General features: G+C 37.0%; 1 protein-coding gene across 1 annotated transcript in view; it reads right to left on the bottom strand.

The window, feature by feature from the left end:
- The window catches only part of LOC124166836, a 603633-nt gene that overhangs the window by 414101 nt on the left and 165511 nt on the right, over positions 1-24021 (bottom strand). Inside the window, exon 2 of the mRNA XM_046544536.1 lies at positions 11249-11311. The gene's annotated coding sequence lies outside the window, so the exon portion shown is untranslated. The remainder of the gene's footprint in view (positions 1-11248; positions 11312-24021) is intronic.

Genomic DNA, 24021 nt, shown 5'->3' with positions numbered 1-24021 from the left:
CTCCACAAACAAATAGAGCTCGAATCGCCCGCTTCCGTTTAAAATAACTATTTGATCCCAGAGTAAACAAATGCTGCAACACGATGAGTTTGTGTTTTTTTATCCTAAGAGAGGAATTTCTCAATGCTCACCAATATTGAAATTACTTTAGAGGGAAAAACATAAGGAAGAAAAGACTTTTCCTTGACTGGGACTAGAACTGAGGACATCCCAAATTCGCGACAGGTGTTCCTCCTCTTGAATAACCAAACTATCCCAGTATCCTTGGCAGTTCAAGGGGCAAAACACTCGTCCTGAATTTGGGATATCTGGGTTTCTGTCAAGGAAAATGAATATTCCTCTGCAGAATTTCAGGTGAATTTACGGTTAAATCCGTATAGGTCGCGTTAAGAGTTATCGGGATCGCCGCGGGGTTAGGAACTGCATTACTGCATACGTTTCGATGTTGGACTCGGCCATTATAATCAGGGCTATTGAGTGTCGAGTAATCATTTTGACCTGTGTACGTACAGTCACTCTGGTAGTCAGGTGATATCTGATTGGCCGTTTTTCACGGCGCGCTTCGGCGGCGCTGTCGTGCTGTTGATGATTTCGTTTCGTCTCCCGGATGGTTTTGAGATCAGGTTTCCACGTGCTGCTCAATGTACTACCGAAATCTCTATTAATTGCTTTCGGCCACCCTACTTTCAATTGAAATTATACTGGCCGTACATAAGCCGGTATAAATTCTCGCTCGATACTCAATATTACTGAAAATGATGGACAAGTCGGACATCGAAACGTCGGCAGCAATGCTGTTCCTGTCCCGGAAGCGATCCCGTCAATTCTTCACGCAATATATTCGCCGGGAAAGGCGAATCGGCTGCGCGGTTACTTCCCTCGACAATGAAGTCACTAAGGTCAGTGGCGCAGCGAGGGGGGGTTTTGGAGGACAAAACCCCCCATAGCTCAGAGGAATCTACATCTACATCTATATAATACCCCGCAAGCCGCCTAAAAGGCGTGTGGCAGGGGGTGTTAGGACACCAGCCGTTTACAGCTAAAAAAAAGTAATGAAGTACTCTAACGAGGTTGGTACTAGCGTTTATTAAAGTCCTTTATGGTTCGGGGGAAAAACGAATTCCCATATCTATCCGTTCGGCAAAACATCTCTCTTAATTTATCGCTTCTATCGGACCTGGAAATATAGTGTGGCTCTAATATAATGCTCTCTGTGTCGCTCTTAAAGATATCCATTCTCAATTGTTCAAGCAATCTAAGCCTAACGCGCAGCCTCCGAGTCTCCAATGGCTCCCAGCCTAATTCGCTTAACATCTGGGTAACGCTGTCTGTACGCCCGTAGCAGTTTTTGACGAAACGCGCAGCCTTCCTTTGTATTTTATTCAGTTCGCGGATTGAGTCTTTCTGAACCGGATCCCATACGCTCGCTGCATATTCAAGGTGCGGTCGGACGAGAGCGAAATTGCACCTTTCTTTCACTTTCTCATCCGAAAATCTTCCCACAATACGCTTGACGAATCCTAATTTCTTCAGGGATATGCCGCAAATATTCTTTATATGTGTTCCCCACGTGAGGTTCGAGGTTATCGTATCTCCCAGGTATTTCACTTCGTCTGTTGACTTTATGTTAATACCATCCACTGCATAAACATGATTAGAATTGGACGAATTCCGCAAGAAATGTAACGCCATGCATTTGCTCAGATTAAGTTCGAGTCCCCACTCTTGGCTCTACAAATGAACGTTTGTAAGTTTAATCCATTTTACTTATTTGGATCAGTATTACTAATAGAATATTGCTAGGATTTATCAAATAGCCCTTAGAAAGCCGTAAAACTCGCCATTTTGAACTATTATTCTTCAAATTTTTTCGGAAGAAGGCACCCGCAACTCCTGCTTACCCTGGTCGGTATGCAATACCCCCACACCCGTAAGTATTAGTTGCAATTAAAACCCCCCTAGTCCCCTAGCCTTAATTCCTAGTTGCGCCCCTGACTAAGATCACAACTTTTTACGCTCCACGATTTAGGGGGAAGTTGGGATCTATTCCTACTCATGCAAACGATTTCTAATCTTCCCCACGAGGATACAGTGCCCACAAAAAGCAGCCCGCTGGGCACACTTCCCGCTTTCCTTTATCTAAACGGCGCCGCGCCTCAAACGCCCATACACGCACGCATACAACGGCGCCAAGTTCTGGAAGGGAGTCTTCCGGGAGAACTTGGATGTGCCGGGGGAATCCAAACTGTGCTTACATTCGAAGGCGAAAGTCATTAAGGGTGGCCAGACACGTCCGAGGGTGAGTGGGCGGGGGGAGAAAGAGGAGGAAAGTTCTGGGACCGGGCAGTGGCTCGGAAAAAGGAAGGATGCCCTCAAAATTGGCTGGTCGGCTAGGCTGGAGAGGCAAAGTCAAGGATGAATCACTCCATAGCTTAAGGAAGATTATCTCTTAGAGTACCACATTGATGAAGGGCAAAATCTACCGGGCGGATTTGCTCAAAAAAAGGTCTACCTAATATTATTCCATTGAAAGCGTTTCATTTTCACTGTACCGTTATTTTAAAACGACAATGATAGTCTTTGGTATCTTTTGTATTACTGTTTTAATGACATATCTATCATGTAGTGGCATCCACTTCTCTCTCCTCAAGGTCTAATTGTGCACATAAAAAAGCAATTTCTAATGGGCGCAATTTTCCTCGTTCCAGTTATTTACACTAGTTGATTTCTCGCCATTACGGTTGAAATAAGTAGCTTAGTAAAATGAAATTTTAAATTCATACTTATAACCCAAATAGCGCAACATACGAAATAAGATGCAGAAGAATTCCATGAATCCAGATATTTCCACCACGCATTATATGATCCATTCCTTCCAAAGATATTTTGCAAGCAAGAATTGGTATAGCATAAACAAACTATGTCGTATTAATAGCAAAAACATATTCATTTATCGATTTACGTTTATCTGTAGCTTAGCCTTTTAGTTATTAGATGGAGTAATATTAGATCGGTAATCAGGTTGGCCTACGTAAAACATGAGTTACCGCACGGCGGAATCTTTACCAGGCCTACAGATGACAAGCCGCCCAAAAAAGAAACTTAAATGGGAATAAACTGGGGGGAATTATCGTTAAACACGTAGAATTAGAGCAATGTGGTAATTTGATCGACAACTGTAACAATGGTAATTGTTATCGATTGCTCGCATACTCCAGAATTTAAATGAATTATTAATAACCGCCTAATTTCAAAATATATAGGAAGCAAGAGAGATGAATTTGTTGAACGTTATCGAGAGTTTCATTAACTTAGGGTGGTTACTTAGGAAATAAAAACCTCTAAGACGCCTCATTTAAATATTTACTTGTAGTTCCCAAGTGCTTGAGGAAGCGAACGATTAATTCAGTATTTGATAGATTATACCGGATATGTGTAACATTTTTTGGCGTCTTTTTTCCGCAGATTTTGTTACAAAACCTAAATTCAACATGTAGAATTGGAAGGGCGTTCATTTTACAGCATATGTGAACATGAATAGTCCATTGTTTCCAGTGTGCAGCAAACTCTTGGGAGGGAGTAAAAATAAGCACGGCGACAAGAGCCATAAATCCCTCCTGCGGCCGCTGTGTAGCAGTGGTGAGGGAAGATGCATGTATTCCGGCGATGAATGGCAAGTAGCTTTGATTGTATCGAGTTCTCTAGCGGACGCCACAATTACGGCGCCATGGCTCTTCATTAGTGTGAGTTATGGCTGGATGCAGGTGAAACATCCGTTTTCCATTTTAGAGGTGAATCTTATCTCTGCTGTGTGGCCAGCAGGAAAATTATTTTTCGAACGTTCCAGAATAAATTGGACCTGTAGTAGGTACCTGCTCCAATGACGGCCAATTATGGTATCGCTTTCAAGCAAGACATAATGAAGTACGCAATTTCTGCGAAATTCAAGAAAAAAATTAGAGAACCTGTCATATTACAAAATGAGGGAGAAATAAAAGCCACCACATGAAATATATTTAAGATACAAAAGAAACCAAAGATGACCCCATGTTATTTTAAAATAACATTACAATTAAAAGGATAGTTTTCAATGGAGTAATATGAGACAGAATATCGCTGTTTTTTTACCATAATATTACTATTAAGTAAGGAGAAATACCTTGATAAGTTTATGAATAAAATCATTATTAAGTATTTTCTCAGAATGTAGGAATTGAGAAATCATCAAAATAACTTCAAACATATAATATTTCTCGCCTGCTTGAAATTAACAACAGTTTCTTCGAAGTTTTCTGAATTATTTAATTTTTAAAACTACCTCGGTTTTTCGGTTGGAAAAGAAATTCACAAGCACATTTAGCGAATAAAATAGAAAAATAAATTAATTTTAAAAGTATGAAATAATTGACGAAGGAAGAAAGTTGACGGACAAAAGTTTTATAGCTAACACTACGGCGATAACTGACGGTACGAAAAAACACTAAGCATAAGAGAGACAAAGATTTCAGTAAAATCCTATCATTGGATACCATAATTTTCATAAGAACTGGCCCGAAATAGGTGACAGCGACCGTTCAATTCGACTCTGCTTGGAAAGGAGAATGGCCAATTCAATTTCAATCTAGCTCTTAATAACGACGGATAAATTCAGCCAACGAGAGGAGATCAGCAATTTCGACGAGTTGGGCGTTCGAGGATAACTGACAGGGCGAGATACATCCATTGCGTTTTCTACTCCAGCACTAATATGAGTGAATCCTTATGCATTAATATTTAATTTTATTCCGGCGAAACATTTCCACGAGGAAGGTTTTTGCCATTCGGTAAATCTCCTACTGCAATTAATTTTTCTCCAAAGTACCCAATGAAATTAACAAATTATGTGCAACTTGGATACTGGGAGTTGAGGATGAATGAGAACGCGAGGAACATCCACTGTGTTTTCTAGCCCTGCAATAATTATAAGTGAAGTTATACTCCTCAATTTTATAATTCTATTTCCGATAGATATTTTCATGGGAAACGTTTTTGAAATTCGTTATGCTGCATTTACTCCTTCTCGATAATAAGCAATCAAATAATCAAATTATATAACTATGCGTTTTATGATTTACAGTTTTTGCTATTGCCGGGAAACTACCAATAACCTAAGGAATATCCTCAATCTGGTCCATGAAGAAGGTTTTAGAAATACTTTTTAAGTTTGGTACGGTAGTTTTACGAGCAATACGTGACTTGGCGTAAGGGAGAGGAAATAAATACGACTAAACATCAGGAAATATATTTAGAAAGTATTCCGGCTCAGATAAACAGAAAGAAGTTATCTCTGCTGAGTACCCCTTTTACCTTCTCGGAAAAATATCTCCTTAGTTTTTGGAAGAAAGTTAAGTTTTGTTTCTCCCCAAATGGAGCCCTGAATCGAATAACGACGAGAATTCTCTTCCGAACAATATGGATACCATTACTTTCTTATTCTGCTTGGCCAACTAAACAGGGCCAAAAGCGAACATTAATTGATGTTGAGTATGGTTTGATTAAATTACTATTACGTGAAATAAGTTTAAGTATTTCTTAAGGGTTCAGTGAATTGAACATAGGGAATAACTAGAGGATGGGAGAAAAAGAGAGAATCAAAAGTTCTAGCTGTAAGAGTTTCCCATCCGATAGGTGGACTAATTAGGTTATAACTTCTTATGGGCTTCGAGCTGCAAAGACTTTTTCATCAGGAAAATAGATAGATGGGAGATACCTAAAAGTTTGAGGTTATGGGACGTAGGGAGCAAAATGGTAAGGCGGATCGGAAAAAGCGATTTATTTTAGTAAATCTGGCCCAATGAGAAAAAGTTGTCAAACTGATCAAAAATAGAATAAAAACAATTTAGGACCTCAAGACAAACCTCTGGTCCTCAATCATTGCCAATTTTTAGGGTTAGGGTCACAAAAAGACGAATTTAATATCATTCATGATCAATCCCTTGCAGATTGTACAGAATTAATGGATAATAAGGCAAAACTTTCGTGCAATTTGACGTATGTGCCAACTTTGAGCCTCAAAATGCCAATTTTGAGTCCACGTCCGCGAAGAAAATATTCAAACGTCCATGCAGCGTGGCGGGGACACGAGCAGCAGTCCGCTCACGTCTTCTTCCCTCCCCATCTCCCACGCCCCCGAAAGAAACAAAATTCATCCTACGTGCTTTCCTTGGGGAGCGCTCTTTGTTGATAAAATCGGTAGTATTTAAGGAATGAAGGTAGGCCAGAGAGGGGATTCGTAGGAAAATCAAACGATGGTAAAGTGGCTTTTATCAGAGTAAAAAACACCGGCAACAAATACGGTACATTGGCAAACAAAACCAAGCAATGGAGGCAGTCTTATTCTATGCAAGCAGATTGAAATCTCGTACTTTTGGTTTCAGAGCCCAACAATGAATTTTTCGGTGCATCGGCAAATGACGAGAAAGTGTCCTCGTGGCAAAAACCACGGTGAATTTACGAGCCGGGACATTTAGAGGAAGTTTTGTTCCGTGGGTGAGCGGAGCAGGCGTCCAACGGTCTCAGTGGGGCTTCTTGAGTGGCCCTTGGACCCTATAACGACCATTGACCGCCCCCTTATTAATTATAGAAGGTACTTCCCTTCGATACATTTCATGTTATCAAACCTGCGGGGGCTTCCCGCCCATCCTCCCTCCAAGAATATTAAATAATGGACTTAGAAAGCAAGATACCGGTATTTCGCAGGTGAATAGCAAAAGACCGCCGTAATTAAAATTTGCCTACTTCGCCTGTCATTTTTTGTATCGTTTGCCGAGGCATGTTTACCATAGTAAAATACAATTCTCTTTTTTACCTCTTGTCTTACTTGCTATCTTTTGGTGTTTCCATTTAATATTTATCTCATATCCCTTCTCTCTACCATTCCGTAAGCGCATAGTAGCGTTTAATTTAGTGAATAGTTACACCTTGATGGGTTTCTAATTTTTGTAAGTGTATTGCTTGCAGTTGGCTGCCAGTCTTCGTTTAAGTCGTGCTTTCAGAGAAGTATTATTTCAAAGCTAGTCTTCTTCGGTTTGGTTAGTGATGTTTTTATCGTTTGTGAGATTTGTTAAGTGTGTACACGCACTGCTCTTTAAGTAAAATTCCATTATGACGTGAACGCATTAACTGTGAATTAATTTGGGCTTCGAAAAAGCCGAAAAGAGAATGCCTTGTGAGGCAAACTGTTCCTATTTTGTGTCTCGTCGATGTTAAACGAAGCAAATTTACCAAATTTAAGAGGTGAGGAAATATTTTTTTTACGTTCGTGACATTTTGAGTTCCAAAAACGCGGGCAAGGAGCCTGCGGTAGATGAAGTGGTCACTCGAATGACAAAAGAGGTGTGCGACCTTTGGAGATACGTTTCTTTTCCGATAATGCTGGGGAGGGCTGTGAATAAACAAATACTGCGGTACGATTGGAAGACTACAACTGAAGGACAAATGCGAAAAGGCCAAAGAAATGGGTAGCATTTATAAATTGATACATTTTTTAAGAAATCTTTGAAATCATGAAATATTTGTGCGCTTGGGTGCAAAATAATGTGTAAACGCAAGAAAGAGTATATGAAAGGAGCATATGAGACGGTATTGGTGGAAAAAAATATAAGAGGCACGTAAAATCACGCGTTTGGCGACCAACTTGGGTTTTTTGAATTGGCAGATTTTACATTCCAACGAGGAGGACTACCCGCTACTGATAAAGTTGCGAAAGACCACGGTACGTCCGACTACATCTTATCTTAACGCTGTAGTAATTTAAAAAATCGAGAAACGTCAACTTTGAAGTTGAATTTTCCTTTCCACACCTAAGCGGCCGAATGATTTGTGAAGGAGGTCACCCAAGCTTCATTGATGGCTGCAAATGTACGTTGAATGATACTTAAAAAGACAGAAAATAGTGAAAAAACACTGATCTCAGAAACCAACTCTTAGTTCAAGTGTAATCGGTGGAGTAACTTTTGAGTTAATTTGCCTGACTTAGCTACTAAATGAATGGAAATAACTTTCATGTGCCAAGAAAACTTCTTTAAGACGAGTTTATATTATTTGAAACCAATTACTACTAGAACAAGTGCATTTAATTATTTTTTAGAAACTATTTTAACCTGATAAAGACGATGCTTTCCTCAATTTTATTTACCAATATATGGGTTGGTGAAGGAGCTTAACTTTCATGTACCTTCAAGCAGTGAGCCCTGGTAACTATTTAAGCATTATTTCGCTTTTTTGAGAGAAAAATTTAAAAATTGGCTGAATCCTTCACAATCAGAATTATTTTTTCTCTACTTCCGGGTTGATGGGTTCTCTGCTTGAGCGGGGAGGGAACGTGAGCGGCCTGCTTGTTTCACTCCCCGCGACCCTGCGTGGGCTCAAAATTAGCATTTTGTGGTCAAAATGCAGGAAATATTTGTCCTATGGGACGGTCACTCGGCAAAACTGTAATGAATGAGCATGAAACATTAAATTGGTCGATTTGTGACCCTCCCCCAAAAAATAGCCAATGAGCGTAGGCCAGCGGTTCACCTAAATGTCTCAAATTCTTTTGGCCTTACTTTTGACCAGTTATACAAATTTCTTTCACTGTATCAGGTTTCCTAATGAGAATAGATTTTTCCGATCCGCCATATTACATATAGCTCAGTAAACTCGAAAGTAATCATGAAATTTGCTATGGAACAGTCACCAAATAAAGGAAATACATAAGTAAAATACATAAAGGAAAATTCGCATTGAAGTATCCACAGAAAGTTTCTTATGCCCTGTAGGAATAAAATGGTGCAGTTAAAAGGGTAATATTTTTTTAAATTTGATATTCCCGTTATTCTGTTTTATCACATATATGCCGTAAGCTTGATTGATATACAGTGATATCCGGGAAACAAAGAATATAGAGAGTAACCAGATGTGCGGACAAATAAATAATTCTCCGGTGTTATTTAAATAAAAATTTCTCCGGTTACCCAGCGCTAATGATTGAATTATGAAACTGTATCAACTAACTTAATCACATCCACTCATATAAAAACTGAATTAATATTGACGGTTCACAAAAGAACAGTAACAACATTTTGCTAGCAAGAAAAATCAACATTATTTGAAACATCGGACAAAGGGATCTTTTTTCTTAGTAGTGGAACAATACGGTTTCCTTATTTTTCACGGAAAAACTAGTTGTAACAAATATAGAACTTACAGTTCACGTAACAATGTCTCCAATAAACGGACAAAGTGACAATAATACAATGATCATAATTGGTTTAGTGAAGTAGGCCTGAATGCATAAGAGAGAGGAGGTGAGAGGACTGCTATGCAAGAGTGCAAAGAAATGATTAGTGAAGCGTCAGATCTGATGTATTACACAATTATGATTAATTTATTCATAGCAGTCCAAAAACAGCACCATGGTAATTACAGAGGACTCACAATGACAAAGAAAACAATTATGCAAGCAAAACGTAAACAACAATGAAAAAATAGTATTCAACAATATTATCAAATAAATAACAAAGATTGGTAGATGTCATTCGGTGATGCGAGGAGTAGGGGAAAAATTACGATGGAAATGGTGCGAGAGAGATGAATGACGAACATTTGGTACACATTTTGAATAGTAATTAATGGAAGAAGGAAGTCTGAAAAGGAAATAACTCTTTTTAGAGAAAGAAAAGCGGGGTTTGAAGCAATGAAACAGATCACATCTATCTCGTCGTGTACAAAGGAAAACGAAGCGGAAAGAGACAAAGATCTAATGATCTAATCATATTTAAGGGAAAGCTAAGAAAAGGATTGTGGAACAAAGATTTTCAAAATACGGTATTTACGAGTATATTACAAATTTGTATGGCGTAGGATTTATGTAAAAATAAATTGTTAGAAAAAGAACTATGCCAGTAAAAAATTAAAATAAATAAGAGGAAAAATACATATTTAGGCATTAATTTACTAGAAAAAGGCCTCTCGTTACTGTTCCCGAGAGCGTACTTCTCACAGTATTATAATAAATTACATAATAAGCCTCTATGTGAGCGACGCCATTTTTAGGATTAATGGTGTTTATTTTTCTTATTGAAAACCAAACCGCTAGCAAGTGGATGGGCATTATCTTTTGTACCAAGTCATGGAACTGGATGGCTCATCTGATGTCCGAAATGTATAAGCAAAAGTAGGAGCCTTTGAACACACATTGTGTTCCTAAAATACATAGAGGTGAAAAACTCAAATGTAGGCTCATGAATGCATGGACTTAATGTGCCAATATTCTTTCAGAATCCATAAATGTAAATATCATGAATATCATGGGCCTTGCAAATACTATTCGGAAAGTTTCACGAACTATAAAAATCGCAATCTATAAAAACGAAGGAAATCTCCTGGTATCTAAGAATAAAAAATTAGACCTGAAAAATGCATACGTACTGTATTCAAATAGATTATAACAAGATTATTTTTAACTCTTCCATCATTCCGTATCTCACCAATATATAGGACAACCAAATGATCTAATTTGCTTTTAATGGAGTAATTACAATAGGAAGATATCCAGTCGGTGAACCCATCAGTTTCATATACATGGATTTCAAAGATAATGAAAACCACACAACAAATAAACTGTAATTAGCTTCTGTTTTATGAATTGAAAATATATAATCACGATTTTAGCGATAATGTATAGTGGTGAAAGGGCAGCGAATATTTAATTTCGCGTTTAGTCGCCAGGAATTGGTATTGCGTTATCGATACATCCATGCAAAAGATTATCGATTGACAATAATTAGAGAGCATAATTGACGTTATACGGGACATTGCGGCAAATATAGTTCAATTCCCGCGAGGCATTCATTTGTGGTAACTACTAGATAATTATGGAGGCGCGGGACACCCTGCCCTGTAATAATCATTCAAGGATAATATGAACGATATAGAAAATTGACATTTTAACGAAATTTTTGAATCGCAATCCAACTTTTTCATATATATTATATAACTTGGTGAATGATATAATCACACGGAAACCTTAGGATGTGTTTTATGTTAAAAGCTTTGTAGTAGTTATTGCTATTTTTAGGACAACCAAGGCATAAAGGAGAATCTCTGAAGAATAGGTATTTTTAAGGGATACAACCGATTAAGGGCCTCGCTGTAACACATGTGAAGCAATGGATAGCTTTATAACTCCTCTTCAAAAGATTTATTCTAAGAATTACCGACTAACCTGTAGAGCTGACGTAGCCGTTGCTGAGACGCCTTCTACGTTCGCAAAATCGGATCGCGGTTGCTGAAAGAACAAAATATGGTTATTACCAGTTAGATACAAACTGCAGTACATAAAATATAAGCATTAGCTATAAGTATACAGTATATAACTATATAGTATATATTTATAAATATAAATATAGTATGTAGTAGCTGACCCGGCAAACGTTGTTTTGCCACAAAAATTATATTTTGGTGATGAAATAAAAAATAATCAACTAATTGTAGGTGTGTGGCTATGTGGTATATGACTAAAAGTATAAGATGCTGTGAACGATGTTGACCGATACAAAACAGTGAACATTCATTTTTTTATTCATTGTCCTTTTATTATCTTTTATATATGTAAAAGACGGTGTCTATTTGTCAACCAAAGTTAATTCATAGTTGTATTTCATACTCCCAAATCACGTAGTGCTACTTTTGGTTTTGTTCGACGCGTTCTTTGCGTCCTTATGTCATTACCATTAGTTACGAAACGTCGTGCAACTTATTTGCTCGCTTATCCTGCTGGGTAGACAAAACCCATGACACGGTCTGCTAAAACATAACTAAAAGGATTCTACTCTTACTTTTTAATACTCTTGGTGCAAAACGTTTTTCGGGGGTATGCGTAAGTTCATCCCGTGCGCGATATACAGAAATCATTTTTTCCATTGTTTGCAGCTATATATGTATACCATCATCAGACCTGCTTTGTTCTTTTACCTAAAAATCTGCCATGTCACCATAAATTCCCAATTACAAGTTTCCCACTTCTCTGGGTACTATACTTCCCGAGCAACACTGAGTGGTCTGCTAGCAATCAATAAATTTCAAATGACATTTCTGTCACAAATTATGGCTATTAAAAAAAAACAGCGATATTTTTAGTAAATCCATCTTCAGCCAAAACTAACAAACTGGATTGTTTACCCACGCGTGAACATGCCACGTACAATTGTCCGTATGTAGAACACCGCGTGCCTCAAAGCCACAAAAAGACATCGTTTGACCTGAAGAGTTGTTATTACTAATGCCAATCTAATTGGAAATTGAACCCGTTTGTATTCAACTGGCACATCTGCCGGAATAATAGGGATTCGTGGTAGCAATACATCTCCTTGGAACATGCCATTCATAATGTATGGTGATAGAAAGAGATTTCAAACGACATAAACAATACTGACGATCGTCAAGGGGACAGTAAGCCAAAAACGCTAAAATTTCAGCTTTTTTTGGAAGTTTTTTTTTTTTGTAAATTCATCGTAAATCACGTGGAAAACGAAATTCGACTGCAAGAATAAGAATTTTCATTTATTTTTCTTTCCAATGGTATGTCCTAACTTAATGCGACCATAATCACTAATTTAATTATTTATTTAATTATTTAATAAATATTTAATTATTTAATTAAGGTTATTAAATCTTTGCACCAGTTAAAATGCTTTCGTAACCTAATGCCAATACCATTGAGACTCAAACTAGCGAATGCTTTGTTGATTCCTCATAGTGATTACTGTTCTTTGGTGATGTCGAACATTAACAAATGCCAGATATCTAAATTACAGAAAATAAAAAATTGTATCTTGCGTTATGTGTGTGGCATTGCATATTATGAGAATGTCACTCCATATTATAAGAAATTAAAAATTTTAAAAATTGAAAAAAGAAGAAAATTTGAAATGGGTCTCTTTATGTATAAACTTTAAAAAAATGAAACTCCTTGTTTCATTTTCCAGCCTTACATAGATAACTTTATGAAAAAAACAAGATTTACAAGAAATACAAATAAATTAATTGTACCTATTCATAAAACAACCATGTACCAAAATTAATTTTATATTAATTCATGTCATGTATGGAATTCGATTCCTCAAGACTTAAAAAATATCTCAACATTCAATAATTTCAAAAAGTCTTTGTTTTCTTTTTATTTTTATGATACCTGAATTATATAAGCGTCCGCAACTTGCAGTTTATGGGTTTGTATGTTTTTTGTATGGTTTTTGATTTTGTTTCATGTTTTTTGAAATATGTATAAAGGTGGTTGTTTGAGTTGATTGTTTGAGTGTTTAGTGATTTCTTCTTTTTTTTATGTTAACCTTCTCAGTCTGAGTATTTATGATCATGTATTTATTTAGGCTCCAAAGGAAAGGATTCCTAGAGCCAATAAAGTTTATTTATTTATTTATTTAATTTAAATATGCAAAATGAAAAAGGTCTGCAGTCACTAAAAACGAACTTTACATGTATTTCTTATGGAAATGACTCATAGCCCATTCCAGGGCCTCATGGGCCCTGGAGAAAAATGAAAAATAGTTTACAAGATATTCTCAGCCACACTGAACACACACCAAATTTCATAGGAATTGGTCCAGCCATTACGGAGGAGTTTGGAAACAAAGCGTGGCTCGAGAATTTTATTTATTAGATAGATCGATCGATTACTTATAGATTAGACCGATCGAAAAGAACGGACAAAATTGACTGAGAAAAACACAGAAACACATACAAAAGAGGCACAATAACTGACAGGCGTTTCAGCGCGATGACCCGTTATCTTCGGTGCCGAAGGTGAAATGCTGCAGGTGGGGAAAATCCTCCAGTAGTAATATACATTATCGCGTTCTGCACAAATCGCGAGGTTTTATATACTATTATTATTATATATATTGTATATATAATATGAGTATTTTGCTGGAATTACATGATAATATAAACCGAATTACAGATAATATGTATTCCAATTTTATATGTGTAAATTAATGAACCTTAGGACTTTCAAGAAGATGGAGCTGGAAAATATTAAAAATGAATTAAATATCAATTCGTTCATATAAGAGAATGAGATCATCAGAAGGAATATAAGTTTTGGGTAGATAAAAAAAATCTACCCAACTTGAAAATTGTGACTGGCTGGATGCCATTTAATTCCAAGTGGATTCCCAGCATTTCTCTATGCTTTGAAATTAAGCCATATCAGTTCCTGAAGATATGCGTGTGTGATACTATCATTCTTTGCGGTGTGACCATGATTCCTGTAATCGACGAGAAAGGGCATTTCTGAATAAATGATGAGTCGTTGCTAGTAGAATAAATTCCATTAAAGATAAGAATAAAAAACGATATGTGATCAAAAATACATTTAGAGATCGAGAATTAAATACACTAACAATAGAATAAAACAAACAAAACTAGCAAGAGCTATTCATTTGCAGCTAATAAATAGGCAGAAACAGCGCGTAACCTTGTGGATAGGTAATTACCTGGATTACGACGAAGGATATCAAAAGTAATAAAATAGTGATGATATCTAAAACATATTCAGCCCTTTCAAATTTGATTCACGTTTTATGCATTAGGTGGCAAAAGAGTGTAAAATATCATAATCTATTTTCAGTATTTTTTCGCATAAAACACCCTCTGATATACGGTAAAAATTTTAGTGAAAAGATAAAACGCAAATATTGCTTTACTGAGATTAGCAAGACCTCAAGAATAGAATATTATCGAGGAATAAAGATTTACTTTCGAAAAAACGCCACGCAATGGGTTAATTGTGAGCCTGAGGAAAATCTTATTCTCCTATAGATAAACTGAATGTATTTCTAAAATAAAATGCCCCATGTAGCTCGTTCTACCGTCTTTGTGTCCGCACCGTAATCTCGATCTGTTTGGTGGCTTTCCTTACATGCAAGCTGGGCACACAAGACCAAAGCACCACTTCCGTCGCCTTGATAAACCTAGCGTGACTTCCATGGAGGGGAAACTATCTAACCTTCTGTCGTGGCGAGATATCGTCCCTTTGAGGCAAGAACGGCAATGGTTCGGCGGAGGTATAGAAGACGTTGGATCAGAGCTAGGTGCACTCTTCCCTATCACTTCAAACTCGGAAATTCTATTGTGGCATGAATCCAGGCCGCTTTCTTTCAATGCAATAAAACACGGTATCTTGAAGAGTTAAAAGGAAACGTCGGAGAGCAAGGGGCTCCTTTTATCGAGGCATTCAGACAAAGACGACAGAAGGATCTCAGTGCAGTATAATTTGCAATAATTATTCAAAGGGAAGAAAACTGACACATATATGGCAGAAGGAAACAAAATATCTATAACCATTTGGTGGTTCGGAAGGAAAAAAATATGGTAAATTATATTTAGTTATATAACAAAAGGCAAACTCTTATTTCCATATGAAAAAAGAAATGAAATGAAAAGAAATGTTACCTAATGAACCTTTACAGCAATAACTAACGCTACATATTGATGAAAAAGGATGGATTCTAATTCATCTTCATAGTTTAGAGTGAACACTCTTTAAGTGTTCTGACAACCTCCATAAATCCTTCACTTAAAGCTACGTTGTTTTTGTTTATTTTTAAACTATATTTTCCGATTCCGCACATGCTTGCAGTAAGAAATACTTACAGAATTACACTATTAAAAATAGTTATTGCCCTTCGTTACTAAGTTTTATTTTATTTTTTAGGTTGATACTTAAAATTCACATAGTTTTACAGTATTTTTGACCAAATTATTCTCTTTACAGTTCACACGATAGTTTTTTTTTCAATTCATGACACTGATTTTAACTCCAACACTTTTTATTTTCTTAATCTACAGTGATCAACATGCGCTACCTGGCCCTAAGTTCATTCATTTAGTTAAATGCAAAGGACACCATCACATGCCACGCACCTTGCTTGATCTTTACTACGAAAACACGCACGACTCAGGTGTTATACACGTTCACTGTGGGAAGTCGGCTGTTCGTATTAGTGCCTTGCGAATGGTCAAGGAAACGGATGAGTTCGCTTATCCGTGCACCGACAATTAACAAAGGAACAGTTAAAGGAACCCAATGGGGAACCCAACACAGGGGGAATGGATATGCACTGGTGGATCGGCTTAGAAATGGCAGCTATTTCCCGTGTTCCTTTACGATTATTGTACTTGTAGTCCATTACAAATGTATGACACAAAAAATACTTTCATTCCTGGAGCTGGAAAATAGTAAGTGCAACATCGCCCAGCCATACAAATAAATGTCCGCAAAAACAGAATATAGTTCTGAAAAAAAATTCAATTGATGCAATCAGCAAGCGGGATATATATTTGATCCGATTAATGCTGATAACCACCTAATTTTTTCCCTTAGGTATGAGCTTTAATGACTTTCCAATAGTATTTACGAGATAAAATGAAAGATCTTGCATAGAACTGTATGTACGCAGAAAGCCAAACAATTACAACCTTAGAAACTGACTATAAAAATTCCTATTGCTTAGAAATTGTGCTAAAGCCTTCTTCAAAGAATTTAGCCTGGAGATCGCCACAATGCACAAAAAACTAAAGGTTTCGTCATTTCACTACACAAGATATAATGTGTGCAAAGATTAGTTTGGGTTCATCATTCGAAATTGAATACATCTAAAACCGAACCTTTCACAGACATGAATTTCGGCGAATTAAAAAAATAAATGAATTTAATTCGAAAGTTTGCAGCGTTGCCCACTTAAAAATTTCGGTGCGCGCTACCCCCAAAATCAATTTATATTGACATTTGTATTCATCTTATGTGCTCTAGCCATGGTACTACTTGAAAAAATGGATTGACATTTTTACTTTCATTTAATATACCCTAAAGGTTCTGAGTAATTCGATTTCTATGGTTCTAGCGGACTAGCCAGGCCACTACTAGAAAAAAAATGGATTGATATTTTTACTTTCATTTAATGTAACTTGAAGGGGCATGAGTAAATCGATTTCTATGACTCGAGCGGAATTTTATGAGAAAAATCCACTCATCCATCCACTGAAAAAAATCATTCCATTATAATTAATTTTCATTTCATTTGCTGATATTCATTCAATTTGATGAAGTGATGATGACCTCATCCAAAGAAACTATTGATAAAGCAAACTCCATTTCCCAAGGGATTCTAATGCTGTTCAACCATATCTCGTACGTATAGAACTTTATTCAATCTGTGGACATTAATACAAATAGGAGGAGAAGAATAAAGATGGAACACAAAAACAAAACGTTGGAAAGAGCGGCAGCGATGAATGTAAAATTGTTTATCCTTTCCATATTTATTCAGCCAACGTTTATCCACTGCTGTGTCCACCTCCTTGTGTTTTTGTTCTGTCGCTTTGCTTTACCTTCTGTTTATATTTATATTTGCGTATTTGCTTCTATCTGAGTGATCGAGTATTTGATTTTATCCAATACAACATGCAGAGAACAGAATTATAGCAGCAATTCTTCGAAAAACATACTTGGTATTCATGAAACGGTAATTTTGTAATCTAAACAAATAATTAAACTAAAATAACCTAATTTTGTAATCAAATTAAAATAACCTAGGTGCGCTGATTCTGGAGACATTTTCCAGTTACCTGACTTTTAACTATAATTACTACTGAAATTAATGCAAAACACGAGTCTTATCCTTATTCGAAAGATAAAATAAACGTAAATCAGGATAACAATAAAGGAGTTGCAAAGATATATGACGGCACTTTACATAACTTGGTGTTAGACAATTTCATGAGGTTGCTTGGCCCAAATCACTACAGTGAATGATAATGTCTAATGTAAAATAACTTAAAATATGATACTTCCTTATTTTATTTCATTAAAATACCAGAAACAGCAACGTGGATTCATCAGTGGCCAACAAAATGAAAAGTAGTTGAGATGAATTACTTTCTGGTGTAAATTCATGCGGCGCAAAATCTTTGGAAAATCAAATGGAAATTGAAGAAATATAAATTAAATACAAGTTCATATTTGACGAAAAGGTGATACAATTAAAACTCAAAATGAATGATCACCAAATTTTGGAGTTGCTGCGTTAATGAAGACTTCTAGCCATCTTGAAATTGCAAAATTAGTTTAATAGCCCGCTTAATTGAAGGTCTTGCAAAAAATAAAATACCATTTCCTAAAAATTTATTGCATGATGTTTCCAAATTTCCTTTACTTGACCGCTAAATTATATTTCGGGAAAATTAATTTTTTTACGATAATGCATATTTCATAAGTTCATATTAATAATAATAACCAGGTCATATTCCAGATCAATTACATTCGGCAGAAATACTTTGTAAGAGATGATATTAGATCTTACTGTGCTCAAAACGGATTAGGAAAAACTATCTAAACGAATTCTCTCCACTTTTTAAAGCCGAAAAAATCGTTTCTATCAACTCCATTCGTGAAATCAACTCTGGGAGCAATTGGAGAACTTTCACCTGTTTATTTACTAAGAGTGAGACCACGAGTAAGCAAAATAATGAAAGCGTTAATTGCTAGAAAAAGCAAGGAAACAATCAACACAAAATTAACAAATAGCTTGAAATTGTTGTTGCACACAGTCGTAAAATGTCCGAGACCACAGCATTCCCACGCCGTTTATTTCGAAAACCTGAATGTTTAGAATTCACTGACCCAATGTTTGGAAGCGCTTGTATACAAATTCAGCTCAAATTGGTTTAAGAGCATTTAAATCAAACCGGATGTATATCCGTTATTTTATTATTTACCAGAATAATGGAGGCACTTAATACTGTAATAATGATTGGCGTTAATGTAAACGATCAGATAAACTAGCGCACGACATACGGAGCAACAAGGATATTACGCTATTTAAGCGAAGATAAGAAAAACACAACTCATTATAGCTGATTTTTTAATTGTTCCTCAACATCGAACCTATGGGTCAAGGCTATGGAATGGTATTCCTGAACCAATCAAAACCGCAAAATCACTGATGTCTTTTAAAAATCTAATGTTCACTAAAATGCTATTACAAGAAAAAATGTAATTGTACCAATATGCCACTATATTCTGTTACAATTTATTTTCTATTTGTTTGCATGTATCTTATTCTTCTGTGCGCTGAGCTCTAATATGAATGTAAGCCCTTGTATGTTCTTAGTGGACCATAAAGGTCCGAGAACAATAAATATTTCTTTATTCTTTATTCTTCTTTATATTTCAAATGAATTTATAAATCTTCAAGAATAGCGCTTGCTGTTTTCAATGATGGAATTTAAATCTCGAATTGAATAATATAAGGGGCAATTTTTTTCAAGCTCCAATGGGTCATGAAAAAAATAAGAAATGATTGACTAAATTTTATTTCACAGGTAAATACTGAGCACACTTGTGGTGTCCTTTCGACATAAGGCTCGGCGATTGATGAATTGGTCGTGTCTGTGGACTAGCTTAACTATGATAGGATGTTTATTCATATGAGGTTGCCGCCAATGAATTCCAATGAATGTTGCCTTTGCCCTGAAGCTCATTGCCCGTTTGAAAACGCTTCCCTCCTAGCCACATCTTCATTTCAGCGTCAAAATGGAAATCATACGGCACTATGTCGGTGTTGTACGGCGGGTGATCGAGAACGTCCCATTGAAATTGCTTAAGGAGCAGTAGGGCTGCATCGGCGCTGAGATAACGGGCATTGTCATGGATCAGAAGACTTCCGGAATTCAGCATGTCACTTCTTTTGTTTGAATGGGAATCGACGTAATATTTCACGCTGAACAGCCGAGTTAACGCTAAAATTCTCTTTTGTCGGCATAAATATCAAGAAAAGTCAGTGCTTAAGCTATTCGGCGAATTTTCTGGCTGTAGCTCCGCATTGTAAACTTGGCGGGAGAATACATTGAGGTAGTGTAGTTAATGAGATTGCCACTAACTTTTAAGTAACATTCTACGGTCAGAAATGACTTGAGCGTGTGGTGCGGAGGACGCGCAGTAGCCCTTACCCACCTGTCGCTTGTATGGCGTTTTTGCTGAGCTATCGGAGTTTGAATAAAAGGCCCTCGTATGATAAAAAAATTACTTGAAGTAATAGAGAAAAATATAGGAAATTGCACTCATATGAGCATAAAATATTGCACTCATATGATATTAGGATGATTTTCGACTACAAACCTCCTAAAAACTAATGTGAAAGTGAACATGTTGTTAATAGATGAGTTTTAAATAAACATCAGGACTCGAAAATAAGGCAGGCATCATATGGATCTAAAAAGGAACTTAAAATATTCATAGATCATTTGGCAGTAGCAGAAACTTGAGAATAATGCTATCTTAAATTATTTAACTGGATACAGGAGTGTTGTGAAGAACAGAGGAAGAAAAACTACAGCACCGATTGGAGAACTGTCGTCAGCTATGCATATCTTTCCTGCTATTTGTTCATGAAATTAAAGAATTTGAATAATCATTCCTAAATGAATTATATTTCTGCACTGAACAGCTGCATAAATTATAGATAGAAATTGAAAATTTGATTGAATTAATATTGTCAAATCAACTGGTTGATGCCTACCAATTTTTGGAATCCAAGAAGACCCACGATGCAGGAAATAAGATTAAAAAGGGCATACATATAAAGCGGAGGCAGTTCAAAAACGGTGCAAAATGCACAAAAACGATGTGAAGAGTTCGTTAAAATCAGTGAGGCGAAATGTTGCACATCGGACAGAAAAATAGGGAGAATTTATTTTATTTTTATTCAAGGAGTAAAATTCAGTATGTTTTTATACCCTTTGATCAACGTATATCTTTTTAGTAGGCGAGGGAACGACGTGATAACGAGACGAATTTTACGAAAGGAGGTGGTATCTGGGTCAAAAAGTTGCATAATATATTAATCTCTCAATGTTTTCCGCTGATTATGAGAAAAATGTTTAAATTTATAGAAATATTTCTGCAAAGAAACTGGCTTCTTTCATGGATATTAAAAAATTGTTAATCGAGCCATGAAACCTTTTAAGGTGAAGGATAAGGGTCATTTCAAAAGCAATTGCAAAGTAAACTTCATCGGAAATCCTTCAACAAGAAGATCGGTCGAGATGAAAAAGTTTCGTATGGTTCAAGTATTTGTCAACCAAAATCCTCCTTAGCCAAAAATCCAAGGAGTTGCTCACGAATGGTGAAGTAAAATTTAACATTTAATGCGAACCATAAATGGCGAAGAGCATGCGGCGAATAGGATGAAAAATTGTCCAACGGAGAACTTGCACATTTTTTGAAAAAAATAGAGGAGATAGAGGACGTTGAATCATGCACAACGCAAAAAACCCGAGGGCTAGGTAACGCTTCGTTCCCGAGATAAAAATTCTCAAAGTTGTCGAAAATCCAATGGCGCGAAAAACGGCGTTCGAAAGGGGGCGTGGTTGTTTCCAAGGGACTGACGTCACATATGCCGTTCCGAGTACTCCGAGGTTGTACTGCAGCGGGGGCCGCCGTACCAGCCGCTTCCTCCGGGACTCTGGGCGGCACTAACGGGGAAAAGGTGCACGGGCGGAGTTTTGGGGAGCGCAGCGGAGCCTTATATGGTAATGAAATGTAACTTAAATGGCAAATTGTTAGAAAAATTGCGTAAATTTATGTCAATAAAATAGCTGCAGGATTGATAAATTTAGAAAATAAGATAATTAAGAAGTTTGATTAGTTATTGAAATTTAATGAGTCAGTGAGAGCTTGTCTATTATTATAGCAATACTTGTAAATAAAAGAATTAAAAATATTCTACAAACCTCTGCAATCAGTATTTTACCATAAGTTTAGAAGCACCTCATATTTTCTCAGGTAGCTCATATTTTCATATTCACATTACCTACATTTTGCCATCCAGAATCCAACCATTCCAATTATGGAATACAGAGATAGGTTGTTAACATAGACAGTTGACTTCTGGTGAAATTTAAATGGATTGAGGTTTTAAAAGAAATTGTAAAGTAAAATCCATTAAAACATTTTATTGAAATCAAAGGGCTTTAATTAACAGTGGGAATATATTTTTTCTCCAGAATCCCCTGGCCCTGTCAACCAGTGTCTTCGCTAAATTTGTATCATAATTGACAATTTTAATTTCAATTTTGGAATTGACTTCGTACTTAGGGTCAGCAACGCACAATATTCCTTTTTCCTTCCCATAAAACAACATTTGGAGTTGCAGTTGTGCATGGCATCTACTGCCCACTTTCCCACATTTGCTAATATAATTCTTGCATGTTTCAGATGTGGGACACTTCACCATGAACCACATATTCAGAACTAATGAGGCGATGCCACAAATTCAGGGAGTTCAGCTTTCAATAAAAGTCCTGTATTTTCAAAACTAACACCCAACTCTCGTCTTAATGACTTAATTACATCACCTTCTAGGTTTTTCCCCCTCTTCATTGGCCCTGTGATTTTAAAGGGTCGAGCACCCAACAGCTGCTCTGCCAGGGCACCACCACCACCCATCTTACAGTTAGCCTCTGTATAAATCATTGAGGCACCCAATCGTGCATACCTCAACTTATGCCACAGGTGACATGATGCCTGCCCAACAGTCAATGATGATGCTTGTAAACAAAGGGGCAGGGCACGGCCGTCTTTAAACAGGCCGGAGGGATGATATTTGGCAACAACGAGGAGGAGGCCTGTTTATTATTTGTTTATCATTCTACAACAGTGGACTCGTGGTGAATAAGATACTCGACATGACTCGTTTGAAGTTAATTTTCTTCCTATAAACGCTATTTTTGCAGGAGATGACGTTAGAAGATTCATTTTTTAACCTATCATATTTGCTGTAGTCGAAGGTAAGTTATTTATTTGAAGTTGAAGCGTTGGAAGATGATGAGCTCATACTCAATCAGTTCGACCTCCTGGAAATTATGAGCAAACCAATATTAATCACTGCCGGGAATATTCGGGTCTCAATTACGTTTGTGGGTATGCTGTCAGGAAGGCATTGCAGCACTTAACCATTGATATATGCGCATGTTCATGTATTTCAAATGAGGGTAGTGAAGATGCCCATTTCAAAGACTTTACACGGCACACGGAATTGCGCAATCTGACGTAGGTGCGAAGGCGCAATCAAAATTTCGTCGTGTAAAGCGGTGAATTGCTATCACACATGCGAGAATGCGTGGACGCGAGACGGCAAAATAGCCCATGTTCTATTTTCGTTAGAACAGGGGCTATTTTGCCGTCTCTACTTACTACTTCCTCGGCACCACAGCCCGGTATGGGCCTTGGCCTCCGTCAAGACGCCCGTCCATTCTCTCCTGTTCTGCACTTTCTCCCACCATCTGACAATCCTCATAGCCTTTATGTCTTCTTCCACATCCTGCATCCATCTTTTCCTCGGTCTTCCTCTTTTTCTCTTTCCATCCATATTTCCATGTAGCACCTTCTTAGGCATCCTTTCTTCACTCATTCTTTTTACATGATCTAGCCAAGCTAGCCGTTGGGTCTTCACAAATCTCACTATGTCTTCGCCACGGATAATATTTTCTATTTCTTTGTTTGTTCTTATCCTCCAAGTTCCCGGGACCATATATCTTTCGCAAAATCTTCCGTTCAAATATCCGCAGAGCTTGCTCGTTTCCAGCGGAAATGCTCCACGTTTCTGCTCCATATGTCACGACGGGTCTGATAAGTGTCTTATAGATCTTGAATTTCATCTCCTTAGATAGAAGAGTTGACTTCAGGAGCTAAATATTAGCAAAGTAAGCCCTATTTCCAGCCATTATCCTCTTGTTGATCTCTTCGGTCATTGAGTTCTTACAGTTTAAATTAGTACCGATGTAGCTGAAATATTTTACATTTTCAAAGTTGTACTGCCACAATGTAACGTTTTGAGTCCATCTTCTGTCTTCCGTGTTCGACATTTTCATGTATTTCGTAAAGAGTTCTCGGGATCGCCACCGGGTCAGGAACTCCAT

This window comes from Ischnura elegans, chromosome 1 (genome assembly GCF_921293095.1).
Source record: "Ischnura elegans chromosome 1, ioIscEleg1.1, whole genome shotgun sequence".
In the NCBI taxonomy this organism is placed as follows: domain Eukaryota; kingdom Metazoa; phylum Arthropoda; class Insecta; order Odonata; family Coenagrionidae; genus Ischnura; species Ischnura elegans.
The sequence above is the reverse complement of the archived record's forward strand: the minus strand, read 5'-3'. Positions and strand labels throughout refer to the sequence as shown.